The sequence below is a fragment of the Mustela putorius genome, unplaced genomic scaffold (genome assembly GCF_011764305.1).
Source record: "Mustela putorius furo isolate JIRA1106 unplaced genomic scaffold, ASM1176430v1.1 tig00537227_pilon_pilon_pilon, whole genome shotgun sequence".
Taxonomy (NCBI): domain Eukaryota; kingdom Metazoa; phylum Chordata; class Mammalia; order Carnivora; family Mustelidae; genus Mustela; species Mustela putorius.
In genome coordinates this window covers 36,851,722-36,874,671 of record NW_025422368.1, presented here as the reverse complement: position 1 = coordinate 36,874,671, position 22,950 = coordinate 36,851,722, and the positions used below count along the sequence as shown (strand labels likewise).

Here is a 22,950-nt window from a genome sequence, read left to right as displayed (position 1 = left end):
ATGAGGCTAGAATGCATGTCTTGGCATAACTCCTTACTCCTCTCCCTTGAAAAATATTAACAGCTTTTTCCACAGAAGTACTTTTTTTCCTGAAGTATGATATAGTGTTTATCTTGAAAACAAAATCCACCATGATCTTCAATCACAAGAATACTTGGAGACTTGCACCTTCTATATATTTCGTTGCTTCATTCAGACAGAATGACCAGAAAAATAAGTGGTATTTCTGTATCCCAAAAGTCTAATATGGGGAATAGTTCTTGGGTCAAATTGTGGAACCAGGGACTGTCTCTGACAGACCTCAGATCATGGTTAGTATTGCACTGAGAAATCCTGACTTCTCAAGGGCAAAGACATTGCAGCAACATGGAACAGTTCTCCCTGCAGGGAGAAATCCACCAATGGAATTATGGGGATGGTATTAATCATAAGTGACCTATGTTGGGGAAAAATCATTGATGGGGATAAATTACTCAAATAATCAAACCAACCTGACTATATGAAAGTCAAGAGTTCAATTACCTGTAATAAAGAAAATTGATTTGATTCTAAAAGGTGAGCAAGATTAAAGGACCTGACAAAGTACAATGTAAAGTTTTAAAATTATATATTGAAATGGGAAAAAATGGATGATTCCATGAAAACCAAATCTGTGAACTATCAGTGTAAGTATTCAGTACATACCTGAAATAGGTGGTAAAACTGAGTGATCTTCAACTTCTCCAAAGGAATCATTTTTGTCTTTTATGCCTTTCATGTATTGATTGTGTTTCCAGAATCCCTCTGAAAAACATCAACCCATATTAGAAAATTAAGGTCATGAATGCCTTTAATAGGTCAATTTAGTATAATCATTTACTCTAACTCTAGGGTGAATGCTGTTGACCAAACGAAAGTACAATCAGAGGAAATGTTAGGATAAAATACTATGAAGTGCCAGAACATAAAACATATTTTTACTAGACAAGTTTAACTTACTATCTATTATTTGTTAAGTATGTAAGACAGTAATCAGCTTTCATAACACAGAAAATATAAACAGGAAATCAACTATATTACTAGTTTCTATGCCATCTACACTTTAAATAAAGATCTCAAAGTTGTTGGAATTGAGTATTCAGTATATAATTTCTCATTTAGTATTTGCATGTAAAGCTAAATACAGGGATTTGGCTCCCCTCTAGAATAAACTTATAATTGATTCATTGAATGTACATGGAGTAAGAGCTCAGGGGACTTCTTCTAATATCCAAAAAGAAAATTAAAAATCTCTGAGAGAAATAGCAATACCTTCCCAAGACTCACAAAAAAACAAGTGAAAAAACATGAAATATATGGCTCTTTCAGTGTGTGAGCACTGAAAGAAAAATCCTGTAAGAATTTGATATACAATTGAGAATTTGATATACAATTTCTAAATCTGCTATCACCCACCATCATTCAAAGAAATTCAGTGTCTTCTTGTAAAATTCCAGAAATCCATTGCACAGTCTGTGTTGCAATAAATATAACAATTAAATATAAATAAATAAAATAATAATTTTATTATAATATAATACTATAATTATATTATATTTATTATAATATGATATAATATTTATAAATATATTATAACTGAAATAAATAAATAAATATTAAATATAAATATATATAAATATAAATAAATATAACTATTGCTTCAATTCACCCATTCATTCCAATGTTCATATACTGGATCTGAATTTAAAAAGCACATTAAGGGGTTCCTGAGTGGTTCACTTGTTTCAGCTTCCAATTCTTGGTTTCACTCTGGTCATGATCTCAGGGTCCTGGCTTCAAGCTCCCTGACAGCCTGGGGTTTGCTTGAAAGTCTCTCCCTCTGGCCCTCCTCTGGCTCTCTCACATCTCTCTAAAAGAAGTAAATAAATTTTAAAAAGCAAGACACGTTAAGACCTCTGGTACCTAAATACTAGAAGCTCTTGTGACTAATCACTTCCCTTGTCCCTTCCTTGCTGACTATCCAAGGACACATGGTACAAAACTGTTTCAGCAGGACCTCCAAGAGGCTTACAACATAGACATTATGCACATCTAAAAATAGCCAACTTCATTGGGACACATGGCTTGCTCAGTGGGGAGAGCAAGAGACTCCTGATCTCAGTGTCTTCAGTTAAAGCCCTATGTTAGGTGTGAAGCTATTTAATAAGCAAAAAAAAAAAAAAAAAAAACTTATGTTCCACATATAAGTGAAACCATATGATAATTGTCTTTCTCTGCTTGACCTATTTCACTTAGCATAATCCCCTCCAGTTCCATCCATGTTGATGGGTAGTCATCTTTTCTGATGGCTGAGTAATAATAGTCCATGGTGTGGAGGAACATGGGCCAACAGAGGGAAAACTGAATGGGAAGAAATCAGAGAGAGAGAGACAAAACATGAGAGACTCTGGACTCTGGGAAACAAACTGAGGGTACAGAAGGGTGCAGGTAGGAAGACGGGGTAACTGGATGATGGATATTATGTGTTAGGATGAACAGTCAGTGTTACATGCAACTAATGAGTCATTGAGCACTGCAACAAAACATATGATGTACTGTGTGCTGGATAATTGAATATAATAAAAAAAGAAAATTAAGAAATCAAAAATATACAAACATACACAAACCTGGACACTCCTGTCATTCACCATCTCATCTCTGCATAAGCTTCTGAAAGTCAGAGTCAAAAAACTAAAAATTGTACACATACAGTTTAATGCTGACCAACACTCAACCCTTTTCATCACTAGTTTACCTCAACATTACACTATATAGTTATTGAGTCACTATTTCAAGTATTTATAATATTTATATACTAATATTTCACTATTTCAAGTATTTATACTTTTCCTAAATTATCAAGTGCACCTCCTTGACTCTCCTCTCAGAAGATGGCCTCATTTGCTATTTCACATGGAAACAGTAACCAACAAGTACATGTTCCTCTCAACTTCCTGCTTATCTTCCAGTAAATACACAGGTATCCTTCACTCTGTCCAGAAAAAAAAAAAATGCTTTTCTTTGGGCAAGACAGAAATTCTCACCCCATGTGTGGATTTCATCCCCTATTGACTCTTTGGTGATCCTAATCTCCAACTACTATATTTTTCTCTTGAACCCTCAACATTTTCCTTCTCATGGTTCTCTTCTGCATATGCTCATCTCAAGTCACCCCTACCACAAAATTTCCTGTCCTTTGTTCTTCATCTTTTTTGTAACAGAATTGTTTTCCTAACTCCTGGATTGGGGATAGAATAAGGTTGTTCATAAACTTCACTCATAGACACTCAACATTGTTCTCAGAACTTCTACTTTTTTATGTATTTACTTCATTTGTTAGCACCCCAATGGTAGCTAGCACCTAAACCATTACATCTACCTACTTCTATATTTTATTTCATCCCATCTTCCTACTACCTCAATCAGTGCAACTAAAGTCCATTACAAACATAGCCTTGATACATTTTACATATACTTTTATGGTCATTGTATTTATTTTATTTGCTTTTAATGACTTAATCTTATAAGAAAATATAAGGATATACAAGAACTTTGGTGCTCTTGCTCCTGTGTCATTTCATACTACCTTCTTGAATTTCATCCACATTGTTGTATACCACAGCAGTTTGTTTCAACTGCTACATAAACTGCATTGAGAAATAAATTGCAGAGGTTGCATTTACTCTCCCATTAGTGGTCATTTGTGTAGTTCTGAGATGTTTGATACTATGAATGGCACTGAACAGTCTGTAGATGTGCATGTCTGGGCACATGCAAGCGTATCTGTTGGACATATACTTGGGCTGAGAATGATTGGCTCATGCTCAGCTATAGGAGATAAGACCGAACTGACAAAGTGATCGTGTTATGGCCCCTTTATAATGTATGAGAGTGTATACAACCATGTATTTTCAACACTTGGTGAATTTTTTGCTTAGCCATAATTCAAAAATTAATTTTCTGTACTCAGTGTCTCAGTTGCCTAATGTTTGAATAAATTTCACTCATTGTGATCAAGTTTTGACCCAACCCACAATTTACTGAATCTACTCTAGAAAATATCATTAGTGGCCTCTCTCCTGCCAAATATAATAAGCATACATTTCACTATTGTAATACTTCATCTTTCTGTGCTGCTTGGAATCTGTAACTATCTTTAGCCTCCTCTCCACAGGATGTCATAATGTTTTGGATCCCCTCCTTGTTTAACCAAACCGCCACTGTTTTTCATTCTTTGCTCCTCTTACACTTACTTCAAAATGTCAAATTATCCTAATAATCGTCTTCCTCACCCGTGTTCTTCTAGCATAATCTACTCTCCCCAGTTTTACAAGGTGACACGTAGTCTAGCTTCTACTTTCCTCTACTATGTTTTTGAATATTTGCTACAATATTTGTTGTATCCACAATTCATATCTCTAATCTAGGCATCTCTCTTGATCTCCAGACTTTAAATCCTACCCTATAAGTGCTGGTGGTCTCTGTCTACTGCCAAAAGTCATTCTAGAAGACTTAGCCTAATCGAATCCTTTCTGGTCTTCTTCAATGATATGCCACCAGCTCTTCACTCTTCACCATTATTCTCACACACACACACACACACACACACACACACACACACACACACACACACTTGTCATAGCCTAAAATTCCTCTTGTGTTTTGTATCACGTTTGTGTAATATATTCACCAAGGTTTAGAGTTCGATGTCAAATGGTATCACTGATTAACTTGTCTCCCTCGCAGAATCAATAAAAGGCATATGCTAACAATTCTGCATATTAAATATTTCCCATATGTGAACCCTACCCTTCATTACTTCTTTTAAGACACTAATCCAGTCATTCGAACTAACCCTGATTCCTGAAATATCCTCCTATCTTCTTCGCTCACTCATTTTCAGTCTATTCAGATTGACCTTTCCAAAATCTTGGTCTGTTCATGGGGCATGAGTCCTGTTTTGTCCTCAGGTAAATCTTCCAGTAGTTTTTCTTTGCTTTGTTTTTAGAAGAGACCTAAAATGTTTTAACATGGTATTAAAATTATCATAAATTTCATACCTATTGAAACCTATTTCTACTTCTTCTATTTGCCCCAAAACTGTATTCTCCTGATACACAAATATGATCTTTCATGTTGTTCTGCCTGCAAGAGTCTTATCTACCATGAGTTTCCTGATTACATCCTACCCATCTTCCATATCATGTCAATCACGATCTTTGCCTGCCTCTGTGCCTACTTGTGATCTCTGTCAAATAAATAAGTAAAGAACTGGATATGTAATATCAAAATGTATAGACACAATTATCATGATTTCACCTTTTCTTACTTGGCATCATAATGTTTTCAGAAAACAAGAAAACAAACTGAAAAACCTTTACCTCTCCTTTTATTCATTGCACGTCTTTCACCCTTCTGTCTCCTTGCACAGGGTAATTTCAGCTCTGCATATGTCACTCTCTCCTCACTCATTTTTGAGGGCTACCGCAAGGACACAGCTCAAGTCCTATGCAATGTTTCATAAGGCATGAAAGTAACATTAGTTATCATGAAGTAACAGCGACAGCTAAACAAATGACAAGCATGAGCATCTGAAATAAACAAGTTAAAGTAAATATTTATCTGGGACTGTTAGGGAATTTCTTTTTTTTTTTACATTTCTCTTTGTAATGACTTAAACAGAGATTCTACACTATTAAATAATGGTCCACTACTGTTTATGGGCATGTTATGTTTCACTTTTTTTTAATTTTCCAAATTTAAAAATATATCTATTCCATACTCACCTAAAAATCTGACTTATTGGAAAATTATGTCTGATCACTTAATGCCTGTTTTCTGCCCAAGTGGTAACTTTATTGACACCAAATTCAGTAACTGCCTCTTTAGTAAAGACACACACATGCCAGTTTGACAAACTCCGCATCTGCCACATGGCTTACGTCATACCTCACTCATTCATCTACATTATCCTTTGAACTTCATAATCACTGGGTCATGACCCTGTTTTCAGAGTGTAAGGAAAATGCAGAAACCATGGGGCCCAAGGAAAGGGAGTTACAGAAGTAACATTACATGAGGGAGGCATAACTTGTAACTCTAACAACAGTGCTACACAGGGGCCCTTTCTATTTGTAGATGAGGAACACTGAGGCTCCAAGAACATAAACAGCACTCCCAAGGTCAGACAGCAAGTAAATGATAGTCTTTAATTAAAATAGATATGAATATTATAAATATAGTAAATAGATAAGTATAAAATAAATTAAATATAGTCTGGTTCAGATAAATAAATAAATTATTAAAATATTATACTTAAATATGATTTATATAAATATGTATTTTGTTCAAGTGTGTATATTATATATACATATAGCTAATTTATATTTATCCAAGTATATGATCCTTCACTTACAAGTAACTCATATGAACAATACCTTCCAAAGATTATCTAATATATTCTCTCCTGTAGAATTTAAAAAATACATATAAATATTTATTAAAGTGAAGAAAATATTTTTCCCAAAAGAATATTTTTGGTAAGTGTAGAAAGAACTAAATAATTGTTCCTAAACAGATTTGAAACTCGGGTTTTTAAAATACCTTAATATTTCACCATTCAGGGCACCTGGGTGGCTCAGTGGGTTAAAGCCTCTGCCTTCAGTTCAGGTCATGATCCCGGGGTCCTGGGATCCAGCCCTGCATGTGGCTCTCTGCTCCGCAGGGAGCCTGCTTCCTCCTCTCTCTCTGCCTGCCTCTCTGCCTACTTGTGATCTTTGTCTATCAAATAAATAAACAAAATCTTTAAAAAGAATTTTTAAAGTATTTCACCATTCAGTTACTTTAGAATGTCAGGAAACATGATTTGAACAATTACCAAAATTACCAATTATTGATAAAATTTATAAACAAAATGCAATTGGATTTTCAATAAATACTCTCTTCCAAAGTGCCAAATTATAAGCTAAATTTTGTGTTAAGGTCATATGTTCTTCCCTAATTGGATTTCCTTGGTTGTATTTTAATTGAATGTCTGTATGACAAAATAATAAGAAAATAAATTTGCAAATATAAACCTGGATTTATTTTGATTAAAAAAAATCACATTATCAAAGCATCAAACGTTTTTAATTATACTTAACTGAAAGATGAAAGAACTTAACCATTGGATAATTTATTGCTAACCAGTTAAGTAGTATCTTGAGAGATAAGGGGAGAACACATTTTATATTGTCTAAAAAAGAATTAAATCATTCTTAAAGCATCTAAGAATTTAAAAATGTCATATTCTGCCTAGGAAATATTTTGACCCACTCTCATTCTGATCCATTCATGTCTTCATTGTAGAATAAAGTTAACATTACATACGAATTAATGTGGATCCCAAAGTCAATTGTCTCCTGCAACATTCCAAAACCCTCCCAAGTTCACACATAGCTTTCCTGTAGCAGATTCTACTTTATCCCTCTTTGCTCCACAATGGGACAGCACAGGCATGGGGCACACAAGCTCTCTGGCTGCGATACCTGCTTCCAGGCCTTGGGATCTCACCAGCCTGACAAATAGCTTGGTCAGGAACACAGCTGCGATGTCCTGACTCTGCTGGCCTTTCACCTCTGCTTTGATCTAGGAGGTACCTGCTGGTATTATTCACTGACTGTCAGAGAAACCATGTCAGAGGAAAGATAGCCAATGATCATGTGGCATTAGATATCCCCCCCCACACAGTTTCCACTGGTGTCAGTATCTCATTAACAATCCTGTACTCTACTCTGTGTCAGACAAAATTCATAGAAAACTCAAATGCTAAATCCTATATATATTTTCTGGATCAGTTTAAACCTGAGATTTAGTAGGTACCTTGAAGATTGGGGGGTGTGGGGAATGGCATTCTCAAAAATCTCATGAGATTAGGAAATAATTAACAATAAAATTTTAAAATTTTGAAAATAAAAAATAAAATATCTGTATTCTACCTGACATGATTCATATGCTTTCTTTTTATGGAATGAAAGTAAGTTCCCACTTGTTACATACCTATAGTAAAAACAGAGACTGTCCAAATAAGTTCAAATTTTAGATCCTATTTTTAACAAACATCCTAAGAATAGCCAGATTGCTTAATATATTATAGTAAATCTCAATACCTAAAAACTGATATGAGTGATTTTAAGAATATTACATTTCTTCTCATTTCCTGTGATCTAAGTTGCCTGAAAAGCCAACTCTTCACATAATAAAATGAAGACACAAATATAGAGAAATATTTAAAATATTGTATAAGTTTACATGCAGTCCTTTTAATGCATCAAACTCAAATTCATCTGTCCCAATAATTGAAGCAAGAACTATCAGAGCATTTTTTAAAAGAGATTATTTAATTCAGTGACCAGCTCTATGTCCTATTTAGTCCTAGAATTCAGTTAGGCAGGAACAAAAGACGTTTTGGCTTTTTTTGTTTTTTTGTTTTTTTCATCTGAACCACATTGATCTGTGCACCACAAGGTTCCCAATGCTCTGATGTTTCAAAATCCTTAGAATTGTGTAGTAATAACAGTTGAAATCCACCTCCATGCCAGCTACACCAGGTGAAGTCTATTCAAAAGCACTCTCCCCAAGGTTTGAGCTTTCTTTTCCATCACTAATGCTTATCCTCCTCTAAATAATGATAGTAGCACTTGTGAAACTCTTTTTCTTGTCAGTTTGCCTTTTTCTCATACAGTTTCTTTGCTAAGATCTAACTAATAGTTTTCAGGAAGTAGGTTTCTGACATAAAGAAAGAAAGCATTCTGCAAATTTTCCACGCAACAGGGCTTTCTTTTAAAGGCAAATGTGGTCTTTAGGCATGCCTAAAACCAGACTTTGCTAAGAACTCATCTTTGAGCTGCAGGAATGAGTTCTGAAAGGAAATTAAGAAATAAACATAGTTAAATTAAGAGACCCCTATTTTAGGTCTCAATAATGCCTCTGTGTTTAATAAAATATCAATAATTGAAATCCATTATTTTGTAATTTAAATAGAATCAGGATGAAATTAATTGTATGCTTCTTGTTAGTCACGATTACAAAATAATATTAACAAGATTATTACTTAATTTCAGAAACTTAAAAAGATTTTTTTCTCACAAAATGTGTTTGTTCTTTTACAGAACTTCATTTAAAATCAGGTGTCCTATTTCACTTGGATTGGACTGTCCTGTAAAGGAATCAAAAGTACCTGGACATGGGAAGATAACTCACTACCTTTCCTCAAAATGTAAGGTTCTAAAATAAATACTATCTAGTAATTTCTATATTCACAGACAGGGATTTTCACTTCTGAAAGTATAGAGGAAAAACATGCACACATATGTTTATAGGCATATGCATACATACATATATACATGTGTACACAAACACACCAACTCCACTCACACCTCTAAAGGACTTAAGCTCAGAAAAGGACTCTGTGGAAAGAGAGAGGCTTTCTAACAGCATGCCTCTCTTCTTTATAAGTCCCTCTCTGGGATAGCCTAGGGTACAAAGGTTGAGTTTCTATAAGGAAAGATAAGACATACCACCTTAGTTTTGGACCAATATTTTCTATTATCTCTGCATTTATGGATTTTTTTCCATCAATTATATGCTCCTATTTCAGGTCAATTGAATGGAAAGGGTTAAATGTTGGAAAATGTGCAAGCCTGGCTCAAAGCAGATAGCTCCTTATGACTGTTCCAGACTCATGCCTTCTATTTGTGAGAAGAAAATTACTTCTGTGGCCACCTGATAATAGGAACAACCACAGAAGACAAGTACAATAGTTTTTTCTTTTTTTTTTAATTTTTTTTTAATTTTTTATTTTTTATAAACATATATTTTTATCCCCAGGGGTACAGGTCTGTGAATCGCCAGGTTTACACACCTCACAGCATTCACCATAGCACACACCCTCCCCAATGTCCATAATCCCACCCCCCTCTCCCAACCCCCCTTGCCCCAGCAACCCTCAGTTTGTTTTGTGGGATTAAGAGTCACTTATGGTTTGTCTCCCTCCCAATTCCATCCCATTTCATTGATTCTTCTTCTACGCACTTAGGCCCCCATGTTGCATAACCACTTCCTCATATCAGGGAGATCATATAATAGTTGTCTTTCTCTGCTTGACTTATTTCGCTAAGCATGATACACTCTAGTTCCATCCATGTTGTCGCAAATGGCAAGATTTCATTTCTTTTGATGGCTGCATAGTATTCCATTGTGTATATATACCACATCTTCTTGATCCATTCATCTGTTGATGGACATCTAGGTTCTTTCCATAGTTTGGCTATTTACATATTCCTTCCTTTCAAGACATTGCTGCTATAACCATTCGGGTGCACGTGCCCCTTTGGATCACTACGTTTGTATCTTTAGGGTAAATACCCAATAGTGCAATTGCTGGGTCATAGGGCAGTTCTATTTTCAACATTTTGAGGAACCTCCATGCTGTTTTCCAGAGTGGCTGCACCAGCTTGCATTCCCACCAGCAGTGTAGGAGGGTTCCCCTTTCTCCGCATCCTCGCCAGCATCTGTCATTTCCTGACTTGTTGATTTTAGCCATTCTGACTGGTGTGAGGTGATATCGCATTGTGGTTTTGATTTGTATTTCCCTGATACCGAGTGATATGGAGCACTTTTTCATGTGTCTGTTGGCCATCTGGATGTCTTCTTTGCAGAAATGTCTGTTCATGTCCTCTGCCCATTTCTTGATTGGATTATTTGTTCTTTGGGTGTTGAGTTTGCTAAGTTCTTTATAGATTCTGGACACTAGTCCTTTATCTGATATGTCGTTTGCAAATATCTTCTCCCATTCTGTCAGTTGTCTTTTGATTTTGTTAACTGTTTCCTTTGCTGTGCAAAAGCTTTTGATCTTGATGAAATCCCAATAGTTCATTTTTGCCCTTGCTTCCCTTGCCTTTGGCGATGTTCCTAGGAAGATGTTGCTGCGGCTGAGGTCAAAGAGGTTGCTGCCTGTGTTCTCCTCAAGGATTTTGATAGATTCCTTTTGCATATTGAGGTCCTTCATCCTAATCTTCCTCTCTCACTTCAGAGTATCTTTGCTCTTTTCTTTTTAATTTCTTTAAAGATTTTATTTATTTATCTTTGCTCCTTTATGGGCTGTACCCTCATTCCAGGTTTCAACTGATATGACGTTGGAGTATTGGGTGCACAAGAATGAGGTACATCGGTCCCTCCACCTCTCCTTTTCACGTAGAGACAGCCATGTAATGAGCACAGTTCGGTGGAGTAAGAGAATATCGGTTCTCCTGATCAAGACTAAAAAGCAAGTATCTCTATAGTCTATTTCTGCAACTCACACAAATTAAGGAAGTAATCCTGCAAATCATTCAATCACTATCCTGCATATTTGGTCTGGAATCCAGTGCCAAAGGGAATTAAAACTATTACTATTCAAAAAAATTCTGTATGCTTTTCTATGTGATTCCTTCCTTTCAAGAGAAGGACAATGTGGTATCCTAGAAAGCAAACACTATCTTGAATTAGATCTGAGTTTGAGTTAGCTATGTGCTCTCTGGCAAGTTTAAACTTCTGGGTCTTAATTTCTTTATCCACAGGCAAACTACAAGCTGCTTTTGCAAGGTGTGTATATCATTTTGCATTCCCATACACAGTGTATGAAATTTCCATTGTTTGCATCTCTCCAACATTTAATACTCTAGTTTTTAAAGCCATTTTCATAAGAGCATACTATAATTAAATGCGCTTTTAGTATTTTCCTAATAAATAAAAAATTCTAACCATATTTTCAATGTGTTTTTTGTCACCCATGTGTTTTTTTTTCTTTTTTTATTATCATATAATGTATTATTTGTTACAGGTCTTTGAATCATCAGTCTTACACAATTCACAGCACTTACCATAGCACAGACCCTCCCCAATGTCCATCACCCAGGCACCCTATCCCTCCCCACCTCCCCTCCAGCAACCCTCAGTTTGTTTCTTTTATGGTTAAGTGTTAATTCAAATTTTTGCCCATTTTTTTAATTATTTGGTTTTTTTTAATTACTTTTCAGTGTACTAGAATTCATTGTTTATGCACCACACCCAGTACTCCATGCAATACCTGCCCTCCACAATACCCACCACCAGGCTGGCCCAACCTCCCACCCCCCACCCCTTCAAAACCCTCAGATTGTTTTTCAGCGTCCATAGTCTCTCATGGTTCATCTCCCCCCTCCAATTTCCCTCAACTCCATTCTCCTCTCCATCTCCCCATGTCCTCCGTGTTATTTCTTATGCTCCACAAATAAGTGAAACCATATGATAATTGACTCTCTCTGCTTGACTGATTTCACTCAGCATAATTTCTTCCAGTCCCGTCCATGTTGGTACAAAAGTTGGGTATTCATTCACTATGGAGGCATAATACTCCATAGTGTATATGGACCACATCTTCTTTATCCATTCGTCCGTTGAAGGGCATCTTGGTTCTTTCCACATTTCAGTGACCGTGGCCATTGCTGCTATGAACATTGGAGTACAAATGGCCCTTCTTTTTACTACATCTGTATCTTTGGGGTAAATACGGGTAGTGCAGTTGCAGGGTCATAGGGAAGCTCTATTTTTAATTTCTGAAAGAATCTCCATACTGTTTTCCAAAGTGGCTGCACTGACTTGCATTCCCACCAACAGTATAAGAGGGTTCTCCTTTCCCCATGTCCTCTCCAATACACGTTGTTTCCTGTCTTGTTAATTTTGGCCATTCTAACTGGTGTAAAGTGATATCTCAATGTGGTTTTAATTTGAATCTCCCTGATGGCTAGTGATGATTTTTTCATGTGTCTGATAGCTATTTGAACGTTTCATTGGAGGAGTATCTGTTCATGTCTTCTGCCCATTTTTTGACATGATTATCTGTTTTGTGTGTGTTGAGTTTGAGAAGTTCTTTATAGATCCTGGATACAAGCCTTTGCCTATTTTTATCTGGGTGTTTGTTTTTTTATTATTCTTTCTTCTTTTGGGAGGGGAGAACAGGAAAAGTTGGATTTATTGTTTCTGACAAAGAGTAGTAACTTTCACTGTGTTCCTAGCATTACAAATGTGAAATGTAGTTTTTATCCTCAATTGAGAACACATGCTCTTAAAAATGATTACATAGTGTTTTTTTAGATAAAACAATTAATTAATTTGGTTCATTTTATCTTATTTTATTTCATTTCAGGTATAGATTTGAGTGATTTATCACTTACCTCCAATGCCCAGGACTCATCACAGGTGCCCTCCATAATCCTCATCATCTATTCAATCCATGCCCCACCTGCCCACCTCCCCTAAAGCATCCTACAGTTTGTCTCTGTTCTTACCTTTCATTCTCTTATCATTATCTTTAGAAGATTTTGGAAGTTTAGAAAAGCAGAACTTTCCAATCTGATAAGGTATAATAATTTTTTAAATTCATGATTTCTGAAGGTTATTTTTCCTAAGAAATTATTTATTAACTTGAGATCAAAAATTTCTCTCCCATGCAGTCTTCTAGAAGCTATAAGTTTATATTGAATTCTAGATTCCATTTTTTTAATTTTTTAAAAACTTCTATCTAGTTAATGTACAGTGCAATACTGATTTCAAGAGTGCAATTCAGTGATTCATCACGCACATACAACAACTAGCACTCATCACAACAAGTGCCCTTTTCAATACCCAACACTGACATAACCCACCCCTTACTTATCTCCCTCCATCCACCCTCACTTTGGTCTCTATCATTAGAGCCTCTCTTGATTTCTCTCTTTTTTTATTGGGTTTGCTTTCCCCCTTCCCGTAGGATCATCTGTTTTGTTTCTTAAATTCAACATATCAGTGAAATCATATGGTGTTGTCTTTCTCTGACTGACTTATCTTGCTTACCATAATACACTCTAGCTCCATCCACATCATTGCAAATGGCAAGATTTCATTCTTTTGATAGCCGTGTAATATTCCCTTGTATCTATATACCACATTTTCTCTATCCATCCATGAGTGAATGGATATTTGGGCTCCTTCCATAATTTCACTATTGTTGTAATGCTATTATAAATATTGGGGTGCGTGTATTCTTTCAATCCATATTTTTGTATTCTTTGTGTAAATACCCGGTTGTGCAATTGCTAGGTTGCATGGTAGTTTTATTTTTAACTTTTTGAGGAAACCTCCATAATGTTTTGCAGAACGGCTGCACCAGTTCGCACTCCAACCAACAGTGCAAGAGGGTTGCTCTTCCCCACATTCTTGCAACACCTGTTTTTTTTTTCTTTTATTGTTAATTTTAGCCATCCTGACAGGTGTGAGGGGGATATCTCACCATGGCTATGATTTGTATTTCCTTGATGATGAGTGATGTTGAGCAACTTTTCATGTGTCTGTTGGCCATTGGGAAGTCTTCTGTGGAATAATGTCTGTTCATGCCTTCTGCCCATTTTTTGCCTGGATTATTTGTTTTTTGGTGTGGAATTTAATAAGCTCTTTATAAAAAAATTTTTATTTGTTTTATTTCCTTTTTGTGTTCCATAATTCATTGTCTATGCACTACACCCAGTGCTCCATGTGATATGTGTCCTGCATAATAGCCCCCACCAGGTTCACCCAACTGCCCACCACTCTTCCCTCCAAAATCCTCGGTTTGTTTCTCAGAGTTCTGTTCTTTATAGATTTTGGATACTAACCCTTTATCAGCTATGGCATTTGCAAATATCTTCTCCTCTTCCATAGACTGCCTTTTAGTTTTGTTGATTGTTTCCTTTGCTATGTGGAAGCTTCTTCTCTTAATGAAGTCCCAATCATGTTTTTTTGTTTGTTTTTTGTTTTTTTTTCCATATCCATTATTTTTAATGTCCAGTGTTTATAATACAAGGGCCAGAGCTTTCTCCACCTCAAGTTTATAAGTTTTCAATTGACTTGTGAGGCCAATAGGGATACTTCTTCTTGTCTAATTTGGTTTCTGGAAAGGCTTCATTCAGGTCCTCAATGGTCATCTGATCAAATGGAATTATGTTCCTTAGCTTCTCCAGCTGTTTTTCATATTCCACAATCCTGGCCTTTGAGAGAGACAAAAACTCAGCACAACTTTTCACATCTTCTTTTTCTTCAGCGTCCACCTAAACAGTGTATTTATCCTCTGGCACAGGAATCTTCAGGGCATTGAACTTCTTCTCAAAGTCATCTACCAAGCCAGCCTTCACCATATTGGCCTTGTAGTAAGCCCAGTCAATAGCAGGGGGTTTCAGGGTGCCTGGGTGGCTCAGTGGGTTAAGCCGCTGCCTTCGGCTCAGGTCATGATCTCAGGGTTCTGATATCGAGTCCCGCATCGGGCTCTCTGCTCAGCAGGGAGCCTGCTTCCTCCTCTCTCTCTGCCTGCCTCTCTGCCTACTTGTGATCTCTCTGTGTCAAATAAATAAATAAAATCTTTAAAAAAAAAATAAATAAATAAAATTTTAAAATAGCAGGAGGTTTCTCAGAGAGAGTAGCCAACTTGGAGGTTAAGTGTCTCATTCCAAGATTTCAGGGGATTAGCAATGGCCTTCTGGTTTTGGGGTACGATCTCCCCAAAAGATACCCAGTCAGTGGTTTTTAAAGCAAGTTTTTGCCCAGCCATCTTGAGATCCTTCACCGACCTTGGCTGCCCAGAGTCCCAATCATATGTTTTTGCTTTTGTTTCCCTTGCATCTGGTGAAATGTCCAATAAGGAGTTGCTGTGGCCAAAGTCAAAGAGGTTGCTGCCCATGTTCTCCTCTAAAGTTTTAATGGTTTCCTGTCTCACATTGAGGTCTTTCGTCCCCTTTGAATTTCCTTTTGTGTATGGTAGGAGAAAGTAGTCAAGTTTCATTCTTCTGCATGTTTGCTGTCCAGTTTTCCTAACACCATTTGGTGAAGAGATTATCTTTTTTCCATTGGAAACTCTTTCCTGCTTTGTCAAAGATTAATTGACCATATAGTTGTGGGTTCATTTCTTGGTTTTGTATTCTGTTCCATGGATCTCTATATCTGTTTTTATGCCAGTGTCATACTTGATGTAGTCTTAATGACTACTGCTTTGTAATATAGCTTGAAGTCCAGACTTGTGATGTCTCCAGTTTTGATTTGTTTTTCTTTTTTCTTTAATTCTATTATTTATTTTTTATATATAAATTTTTTAATTTATTTAATTTCAGCATAACAGTATCATTATTTTTTCACCACACCTAGTGCTCCATGCAATCCGTGCCCTCTATAATACCCACCACCTGGTACCCCAACCTCCCACCTCCCCCACCACCTCAAACCCCTCAGATTGTTTTTCAGAGTCCATAGTCTCTCATGATTCACCTCCCCTTCCAATTTACCCCAACTCCCTTCTCTCTAACTTCCCATGTCCTCCATGCTTTTTGTTATGCTCCACAAATAAGTGAAACCATATGGTAATTGACTCTCTCTGCTTGACTTATTTCACTCAGCATAATCTCTTCCAGTCCCATCCATGTTGCTACAAAAGTTGGGTATTCATCCTTTCTGATGGAGGCATAATACTCCATAGTGTATATGGAACACATCTTCCTTATCCATTCGTCTGGTGAAGGGCATCTTGGTTCTTTCCACAGTTTGGCGACCGTGGCCATTGCTGCTATAAATATAGGGGTACAGATGGCCCTTCTTTTCACTACATCTATATCTTTGGGGTAAATACCCAGTAGTGCAATGGCAGGGTCATAGGGAAGTTCTATTTTTAATAGAGCTTCCAAAGAGGCTGCACCAACTTGCATTCCCACCAACAGTGTTTTTCTTTTTCAGAATTGATTTGGCTATTCATGGTCTTTTCTGGCTCCATACAAATTTAAGATTATTTGTTTTAGCTCTGTGAAAAAGGCTGGTGGTGTTTTGATAGGGATTGCATTAAATGTGTAGATTGCTTTGGGTAGTATAGATATTTTAATACTGTTAGTTCTTATAATCCATGAGCATGGAATGCTTTCCCATTTCCTTGTGTCCTCTTCAATTTCTTTCATAAGTGTTCTATAGTTTTCAGAGTACAGATCTTTTGCACCTTTGGTTAGGTTTATTCCTAGGTATCTCGTGGTTTTGGGTGCAATTGTAAATGGGATCAATTCATCAATTATTTTTTCCTGTTGCTTTGTTGTCCATGTATAGAATTGCACTAGATTTCTGTATGTTGATTTTATATTCTGCAACTTCGTTGAACTCATATATTAGTTCTAGCAACTTTTTGGTGCAGGCTTTAGGGTTTTCCATATAGAGTATCATGTTGTCTACAAAAAGTGAATGTTGGATTTCTTTGCTGATTTGGATGTCTTTTCTTTCTTTTTGCTGTCTGATTGCTGAGGCTAGGACTTCCAGTACTATGTCAAACAGTAATGGTGAGAGTGGACATTCTGTCTGGTTCCTGAACATAGGGGAAGAGCTCTCAGTTTTTCCCCATTGAAGATGATATTAGCTGTGGGTCTCTCATATAAGACTTTTATGATATTGAGGTATGTTCCATCTATCACTACTTTACTGAGGGTTCTTTTCAAGAATGGATGCTGTATTTTGTCAAATGCTTTTTCTGCATCTAATTAGAGGGTTATATGGCTCTTATCCTTTCTTTTATTAATGTGGTGTATCAAACTGATTGCGTTATGAAAACTGAAGCAGTCCTACAGTCCAAAATAAATCCTACTTAATTGTGGTGAATAATTCTTTGAATGAAGTGTTGAATTAAATTAGCAGTATCATGTTGAGAATTTTTCCATCCATGTCTATCAGGGATGCTGATCTCTAATTATTCATTGGAGTCTTTCTTTGGTTTGGGGATCAAGGTGATGCTGGCTTTATAGTATGAGTTTGGAAGTTTCCTTCCATTTCTAATTTTTGGAACAATTTCAGAGGAATAGGTATTAACTCTTCTCAAAATGTCCAGTAGAATTTCCCTAGAAAGACATTTAGCCTTGAACTGTTGTTTGTTAGGGATATTTTTGATTACCAACTCAAATTCTTCACTAGTTATGAGTCTGTTCTAATTTTTTATATCTTCCTGTTTCCATTTTGGTAGTTTGTATGTTTGTAGTACTTTGTCCATTTCTTTCAGATAGCCTAATTTGTTGCTCAAAATAGTCTCTTATAATTGTTCGTACTTCTGTGTTATTGGTTGAGATCTTTCCCCTTTCATTCACGATTTTGTTTATTTGGATCCTTTTCTCTTTTCTTTTTGTTAAGTCTGACTAGGGGTTTATCAATTTTATTAATTCTTTCAAAGAACCTGCTGTTACTTTTGTTCATCTGTTCTACTGATTTTTATGTTTCTGTATCATTTATTTTTGCTCTAATATTTATTATTTCCTTTCTTCTACAGGATTTAGGCTTTATTCCTTGTTCTTTTTCTAGCTCCTTTAGGTGTAAGGTTAGGCTGGCATTTGAGACTTTTCTTGCTTCCTGAGGTAGGCCTCTGTATTGTAATATACTTCCCTCTTAGGACTGCCCTCACTACATTCTAAAGGTTTTGGAATGTCATGTTTTAATTTTCACTTGTTTCCATGTATTCTTTATTTCATCTCTAACTTCCTGTTTGACCCACTCATTCTTTGGTAGGAGGATGTTCTTTAAACTCCATGTTCTTTAAACTTCATTTGTGGTTTTTCCAAATTTTTTTCTTGTGATTGACTTCAAGTTTCATAGCGTGTCATCTAAAAACATGCATGGTATGATTTCAATATCTTTGTACCTGTTGAGGGCTAATTTATGACACAGTATGTGGTCTATTCTGGAGAATGTCTCATGTGCACTCAAAAAGAATGTGTGTTCTGCTACTTTAGGATAAAATGTTCTCAATATACATGTTAAGTCCATCTGGTCCAATGTGTATCATTCAAAGTCATTGTTTCCTTGTTGATTTTCTGCTTAGATAATCTGTCCATTGATGTAAGTGGGGTGTTAAAGTCCCCTCCTATCATTATATTATTATCAATCAATTTCTTTAATTTTGTTATTAATTTATTTTTATATTTTTGTGCTCCCAAGTCGGGGGCATAAATATTTAAAATCTTTGGATCTTCTTAAGGGATAGATCCCTTAATTATGAGAGAACGTTTTTCACCTCTCATTACAGTTTGTTTTTAAAATCTATTTTTTGATATAAGTACACTGGCCTTCTTTTGACATCCATTAGCATGATAGATGGTTCTCCAAACTCTCATTTTCAATCTGCAGGTGTGTTTAGGTCTAAAGTGACTCTCTTGTGGGGTGCTTAACTGGCTTAGTCAGTTAAGTGTCCAACTCTTGGTTTTGGACATGATTACAGGGTCCTGGATCGAGCCCCAGGTGAGAATCCCCACTCAGCAGAAAGGCTGCTTGTCTTCCTTCCCCCCCTGCCCCTTCTACAACTCTTGTGCATTCTCTCACTCTGAAATAAATCTTTTATAAAATTTAAAAATATTTAAAAATTAAATAAAATGAGTCTTTTGTAGGGAGCATATAGATGGATCTTCTTTTTTTTCTTTCGTTTTGAGGACAGATGAACTGCAAACCTTACCTGTCTTCTCTTGTAGGTTAAGGACTTCTTTTTTTCCCCTTGCTGCTAGGATTCTTTCCTTGTCTCTGTATCTGGTGAATTTGACTGATATTCCTTAGCAATGGCTGTCTTTTGTTGAATTTAATGGGAATACTCTGCACTTGGATTTTGATGTCCATGTTCTTCTCTAGATTAGAGAAGCTTTCAGTGATAGTTTGCTCACATAAACCTTCTGCTCATTTTCTCTCTCTTCATACACTGGGACTCCTACAATATAAGTGTTATTACATTTTAATAAGTCACTGAGTTCTTAATAAGTCACTAAGTCTACCTTCATGGTCCATTACCTTTGTTTTCCTTTTCTTTCCAGTTTCATTATTTTCCATAATTTTACCTTATATGTCACTGATTGCTTTGTTTCATCCATCCTTATTGATTGACATCCATTTGGGTTTGCATCTTGGCTATCGCATTTTTTATTTCAGCCTGACTAGATTTTAACTCTTTTTTTTTCTCTGTGTTAAGGGATTCTCTAATGTCTTCTATGCCTTTTTTTTTTTTCAAGCCCAGCTATTATCCTTATAATTGTTGTTTCAAATTCTTGTTATATCTCTATTGACTAGATCCTTGGCTGTCATTTCTTTCTGTTATTTCTTTCAGAGTGAATTCCTCTGTCTTGTCAATTTGGAGTTTTTGTTTTGTTTTGTTTTGTTTTGTTTTTAATGTAAGATTAAATTAAATTAAATCAAATTTTTTTAAAAAGTCAAAAACCCAAAGAAAGTTAGATCCTCTTTATGCTAGAGCTGAATTTTTGCAGCGCTCAATGATGGACTTGGTGCCTGTGGAGGATTCCTGCTGTTCTTCTGAGGGAGGAGGCTGCCGCTCTGATTTTCAAGCCCACTTGCCCTAGGGATACCTGCCTGCAGGCAAGGCTTCATGTAAATACCTCCAGTCTTCACTTGGTGGCTCAGTTTTTCTCTTATTGAGGCCTTGCTACTTGTGCGCTAGGGGAGAAAATAGCTTTCCATGCACTCCTTTCTGGAATAGGGAGTTCCTGCCCACCACTCTCCAAGAAGCTCTCTCAGAGGAGAAAACAATAGCCACTCTGTGTCCCCAGCTTCTATCAGACTCCATGTTCACCCTGTCTTTGCCCAAGCTATCTGCCTGCCAGGCCACGTGGCACTCCTATGTTTTATCTCAAGCATGGCTGGGTTTCAAAGCCCAACATTTCAGAGACTCTGGCAAAGCACAGGCTGCGCTGTCTGGAGGAGGGTCTCACTGCATTGTAGCTGGCGCCGGCCTGTCCTAGGAAACAGTCACATGATGGTGCAGCGGTTTAGAGTTTATGGTAAGTTGCAACCTGCAACTGGCACCAGGGTTTGCTGTCCTCACTGGCTTTGTTCCTGTGTTGGCAAACGGGCCAGCCCAATGGTGCCACAGGGTATTTTGCCTGCAGAAAAGCCATATCACCTCTACCAAATGCACTCCAAGCAGAGGAACTGTCTCACCCAATGCCACCCAGGGGATCCTCAGACTGTGCTGCCTACTTGCAGGCGTCGCCCTCCTTCAGCACAGGAGCACCACCAGGCATAACCCTGACAACAATGCTGACCTCTGAATCTTCAAACTCTGCACTCTGCTGTTTACAAAAAACTGGCGGTGTTTAAGCCTTTTGTTTTTCCAGTCAATAATTTTGGGGGAACAGTTTTCTTATGTAGTCCCCTGCACATTTTTTCACTTTTTTCCCATTTTCTCTCTCTCTCATTCATTCTCACTCTTCTTTCTGTGATCAGGGCTCCCACCACTCTGCAGCACTGTGGCTCTTTCTCCCACCAAATCAGTTTTCCTCAGCTCCTACCTCCATGTATCATGGTTTTTGTTTGTAGACATGCAGCTTTGTCATCTAAGACCTCTGATCAATTTTGGGGGGGTGCCCAGAATGATTTGGAGAGGCAAAATTAAGGTTGCCCTATTCTACCATCTTAATCCTCCCTGTAGACTCCATTTCAAGTCTGTTTTTGTATGTGGGGCAAAGTATGGATTGAGTTCCTTTTTTAAAAGTTTTTGCATATAAATGTCTATAAATTATTCCAGTATCACCCTTTTTTAAATTAACATATAATGTATTCTTTGTTTCAGGGGTACAGGTTTGTGAATCAGCAGTCTTACACAATACACAGCATTCACCATAGCACATAGCCTCTTCAGTGTCCATCACACAGCCACCCTAACCCTCCCACCCTCCAACAGCCCTCAGTTTGTTTCCTGAGATTAGGAGTCTCTTATGGCTTGTCTTCTTCCCTGGTCCCACCTTGTTTCATTTTCCCTACTTTCCCCCCATAAATCTCCACCCTTCTTCTCAAATTCCTCATATCAGAGAGATCATATGACAATTTTCTTTCCCTGATTGACTTATTTCACTTAGCATAACACCCTCTAGTACCATCCATGTCATTGCAAATGGCAAGATTTCAGGGGGTTTTGGTGGCTACATAGTATTCCATTGCATGTATATACCACATCTTCCTTATCCATTTATCTGTTGATGGACACCTAGGTTCTTTCCATAGTTTGGCTACTATGGACATTGCTGCTATAAACATTGCTGTTATACAAATTCAGGTGCACATACACCTTCAGATCACTACCTTTGTATCTTTAGGGTGAATACCCAGTAGTGAAATTTCTTTATGGTAAATCTTAGTGTAAGAACTTTAGGGTAAATTTTAGTGTATCTTTAGGGTAAATACCCAGTAGTGAAATTTCAACTTTTTGAGGAACCTCCATACTATTTTCCAGAGTGGCTGCACCAGCTTACATTCCTAAGAACAGTGTAGGAGGGTATCCATTTCTCCCCATCCTTACCAACATCTGTCGTTTCCTGACTTGTTAATTTTAGCCATTCCGACTGGAGTGAGGTGGTATCTCACTGTGGTTTTGATTTGTATTTCCCTGTTGCCGAGTGATGTGGAGCACTTTTTCATGTGTCTGTTGGCCATTTGGATGTTTTCTTTGCAGAGAAATGTCTGTTCATGGCCTCTGCCCATTTCTTGATTGGATTATTTGTTCTTTGGGTGTTGAGTTTGATAATTTCTTCATAGATGCCTTTATCTGATGTGTCATTTGTAAATATCTTCTCCTATTCTGACAATTGTCTTTTGGTTTTGTTGACTGTTTCCTTTGCTGTGCAAAATTTTTTACCTTGATGAGGTCCCAATAATTCATTTTTGCCCTTGCTTGCCTTACCTTTGGCAATGTTTCTAGGAAGAAATTGCTGTGCCTGAGGTCAAAGAGATTCAACATCACTCTTTGAAAGCACTTTTCTTCTATTGAAATAGAGGGTGCTTTTGTCAAAAATCAATTGACCATTTACGTGTGAATCTCTTTCTAAGCTCTCTATCCTGTTCCATTTATCTGAATATCTATTTTCT

The 22,950-nt window shown here is 36.8% G+C and overlaps 1 pseudogene; it reads right to left on the bottom strand.

Moving 5' to 3' along the window:
• Positions 1 to 14,918: 14,918 nt before the first annotated feature.
• Positions 14,919 to 15,634, bottom strand: LOC123390043 (annotated as a pseudogene).
• Positions 15,635 to 22,950: the final 7,316 nt, after the last annotated feature.